Source organism: Elephantulus edwardii, unplaced genomic scaffold (assembly GCF_000299155.1).
Source record: "Elephantulus edwardii isolate Elephantulus edwardi_28Jun2011 unplaced genomic scaffold, EleEdw1.0 scaffold00046, whole genome shotgun sequence".
Classification (NCBI taxonomy): Eukaryota; Metazoa; Chordata; class Mammalia; order Macroscelidea; family Macroscelididae; genus Elephantulus; species Elephantulus edwardii.
In genome coordinates this window covers 17,101,658-17,106,056 of record NW_006399796.1, presented here as the reverse complement: position 1 = coordinate 17,106,056, position 4,399 = coordinate 17,101,658, and the positions used below count along the sequence as shown (strand labels likewise).

The following is a 4,399-nucleotide window of genomic DNA, read 5'->3' as shown; positions in this document are numbered from 1 at the left end:
TGAAGAAATGTTCAAAATCCCTAGCTCTTCTGTTTTTATAATGACCTTTTGCTTTCTTCATTGGTGATATCTTAATATCACTCATTTTCTTGTTAGATGTTATGATATTAAGGGCTTAGTATTCAAAATGGTTTTCCTAGGCATTGAATTTGACTTTGCCATGTGGATGAGTGAGAATATGTGAATAGGGTGTGTTAGTTTGTCCACAGGAGATTAGGTAATCTCGCCATTAAAGTGAGCAGATCCAGCAACAGAAAAGGAGAAACTTCACTATAAGAAAAGATGCAAGAGAATGAAACTCATTCTTTAGGATTAGAGATTCTTGTGCCGTTCAGACTAGGGCCTATGGAAGCAACAGCCATAAAGCCCCTGCAGGGAACCAGAGACCTGGCATGGGATGGAGTGGATCTTCTGACGGCTATGCCATGGAACTGGAGCTAAGCGCCTTTGCCCAAGTTTGTTGAAGGGCTAGGGAAAGGAGAGATATAATTGACAGGACCAAGAACATTGTAACACCGGCTTAAAGCTGTAAGGCTCAGTGCTGAGGCACCTGTGAGCACATTTCAGAAGCTGTCCTGACTGTATTCTGCTACTAACCTGGATTATCACCTTTTTACTTCTCCAGTATGGTTCTGTGTGGTCTATAAGCTATCACATCAGATTTTTGATCAAATAAACAAGTAAGTTTGGTGTTAAGATGAATAGAAAGAGGTGCAGGAGCATGGGAAATGGGTCTGACATCATAAAAATGGATTATATTGATTCTGTTGACAGGACCAGTTCCGCTTTGTAAAGCTGGGAAAGGTCAGATATGGCCGTCTCCACACAGCCCTTTCTTTTTTTACAGATGCCGTTGAGTTGACACAGTGGCTGTAACAATTGATTTGAGTATGGCAAAGATCCTGAGGAGGGTACAGGATAGGACAGAGTTCTAATCTGTTGTTCATGAGTTTGCTATGATTTGTAATTGATTCAACAGCACCTACCAACAACAACAAAGGAGACAATTTGCCTCAGCAAGGGAATATTCTGACAGGATGCTTGGTAATTTAAGAGTGTGAGGAAGTGTCATCATATCTACTCAGCACTTTTAGAAGCGAGAGATAGTATTATCTTTAAAAAAGGAGAAATTGTGTAAATCATTATGCTTTGTAAGCTGACCTCCCTGATGTCACCTTTCCAATTGACAGTTTAGTTATTACAGGACATACATTGTAAGTTTTCCTTTCTCAAAATACGGCTACCCTCTAGAAAATAATACAGGGTTCACTTACATGGCACCTGAAAACTCTTAGTAGAGTTAAAGGTTGTTAAGAGGCAGCACCTGAGAGTGCCTTGGTGTGGAGTTTACATTTTAATATGGCTTTTCTGTCCACTGAACTTGACTCTGCCATGTGGATGGGTGGGAATATGTGAATCCACAAGGGGATTGGCTAACTCACCAATCTGCAAAGGGATTGGCTAGTTTTGCTATTAAAATCAGCAATTTCAGTAGCAGAGAGTCTCTCACCACCTGCAAAGGAGATGTAGGCATAGTGGATATTTTTCAGTTAGAGACATTCTTGTGCCCGCTAGACTTAGAGCAGCAGCAACTATGGCTGAAGCAGAGAACTAAAGAGACAACGTGAAATGGATCTGACCTTGGAACTGCTACCAGTACCCCAGGACAGAACGAGAGCTAAGCTAAGAGCTTTTGTCCAAGTCTATTGGACAACTGGGAAGTTGGGGGTGAGGAGAGACCCTTTTCCCAAGATTTTTTGGGTGGAGGAACCAATATTAGTTGGGAGAACTTTTTAACTCTAGCCTTAAACCACAAGTCTCAAGGCTGAGGTGCCTGTGGGCACATTTCAGAAGTTATCCTGATTTAATTCTGCTATTGACCTGGATTATAACCTTTTTATGCTTCTACTATAATTCTATGTGGTCTTTGAGTTATGTAAAATTTTGGACCCAGTAAAGCAGTAAAATTGATGTTTAGATGAGTAGAAAGGGGTATAGGAGTGTGGGGGACATGTCTGACCCCAAGGGAACTGGTTTTATGTTATTGATGCTGTTGATTCCCCTTGGAGAAGTTGGTAAAGGTTAGATATGTAGCCAACCTCATGTGTTCTTTTAACACTTGGCTACTAAGGAAGACTGTTTCTGGGCCATGTGATGCTCTTATTAGCAGAATATTAGCCTTCTTGATCTGAATTTTTTCCTAGAAAAAAGGCTTTGATTCTTTGATAAAGAGGAAAACAAAATGGGGAAAATAAGAAAATCTGTGATTCAGAGCAAACCTAGCAGTAATGAAATGAAAGTTTAGAACAGTTTTCTTTTTATTCACAGAAAGAGTCATCTCTGATACTAGGTCAGAGGTCTCATTTTTATATTAGCTTAAGAGAGTGGCACTTATTTGAGATTGCAGAATTGGCAGGCAAGCCACAATCGTCAATGAATTTCAACTTGATATTGAAATCTTCCTGAAAATTTTCCCTCTTAAAAAAAAATTATGGACAACCACAGCCATCTAGGGTCCACCCCAGAAGCAGCCAAGGAAGATGAAGAACCTGTGGCAAAGAAAAGGTGACTCTTATGTGAGGAGTTTGTTTTGGTCTCAAGTTGCGACACATCCATCACCCAGTGCTACCTGACAGAGAATGGCTGGCAGATGGAAAGAGCATTGAACTCCTACTTTGAAGCCCCAGTGGATCAGAGTGCTTTGGAAGGCCACTCTCAGACACTCAATGATGACGAAACCTGTGTTGTTGACCTACCTGATGAAGAAACCACTGACTCCACTAAGTTCTAAAATAAACTCATCTGAAAATACTTAGTAAGAAGATGGCAGTATGTTCTCTTTTATTACCTAGAATATTGATAGATTGGATTAAAACAAACTGCCAGAGAGGACTAGAGGGGTGTGTTCCTATTCAGCTTTATTTAGCCCAGATGTTGTATTTCTACAAGAAATTATCCCTTCAACTATAACTACGTAAGAAAGAGAGCAAGTTGTTATAAAATTATTACAAGTAATGAAGAAGGATATTTCAAGAGGTGAGTTAAAAAGCCAAGAGATTATTCCATTTCTAAGTATCAAAATAATGAGAAATCTTTTATGGGTACATGTGATGGTTTAGGTAAATGAATTTCACCTTAATGACTTCTCATTTGGAGAGTACCAGTACCATGCTGAAGAACAAAGCAATCAATTACTAGTGGTTCTAAAGGAAATGCAAGATGCTCCTGAGTCAGCCTCAGTTACATTTGCAGGAGATACAAATTTAAGGAATCAAGAAGTAAACAAATGTGGTGGTTTACCCAAAAGTATTTTGGATGTCTGGAAGTTTTGGGGCAAACCCGTACATTGTCAATACACATGGGATACACAAATGAACTCTAATCTTGGAATACTTGCTACTTGTAAACTTCATTTTGATCAGATTTTTTTTTCAGAGCAGCAGCAGAAGGAGGCCACTTTATTCCCTGAAGATTGGACCTATGTGGGCATGAGAAAACGGACTGTGGCAGAATTCCTCGTGCTCATCGGGGTCTGCTGTGTAATTTAGATATAATATTGTGAAATTCAGGGGAGCTCTGGTGGCCTAGTGGCAAGAAGCTGCACTGCAATCCCAGAGGAACAGAGTTCGAATCCACCAGATGCTCTGCCGGAGGAGGAGGCGCAATATCCTCCTGTACCAGTCAGATCTGATTTGACGGTACACGCACACAAAATACAAAAAAAAAAAAAAAAAAAAAAATTGTGAAATTCTTTTCAAATAAGAATTTTAAAGGGACTGTAGGTTTGCTATGAACTTTTGAAAACATAATTTATACCTGCCTGACAAGGTAGATTTAATATGGAATTAGTGTACAGGATTTTTGTAATGAAGAAACATTATTAACTTTTTACTTTGTGGATTATATCCTCAAATGTTGTTGTTATTGTGATGTGCCTTTAAGTCACCTGGAACTCAAAATGAACCTATGTACAATAGCCCTAAACCCTGCTCTATCCTGTGCCAATCTCACCGTCTCTGACACACCAACCCCAACTACCCCAGTCATTGAATCAATCCACCTCATAGAGGGTCTTCCTCTCCTGCGTTGTCCCTCCACATCCCCAAGCATGATGTCCTTCTCCAAAGATTGGTCCCTCCTTTCAACATGTCCAAAATATGATCTTTACCTCCAAGGAGCAGGCTGGTTTAACCCTCTCTAGAATGAACCTGTTCGTTTTCTTACCAGTCCATAGTATATCCAATACTCTTCTCCAGCACCACAGCTCATAGACATAAATTCATCTTCTATCCTCCCTCATCATTGTCCAGCTCTCTGACATATATCAATTGATTACAAAGACCATGGCCTGTATCAGGCACACCTTAGTCTGCAGAGTGACACCATTACTCTTCAGTAT

General features: G+C 40.0%; 1 pseudogene; it reads left to right on the top strand.

Annotated features, from left to right (window-relative positions):
- Positions 1-2,491: 2,491 nt before the first annotated feature.
- On the top strand, positions 2,492-3,562 carry LOC102855596 (annotated as a pseudogene).
- The last annotated feature ends 837 nt before the right edge of the window (positions 3,563-4,399 follow it).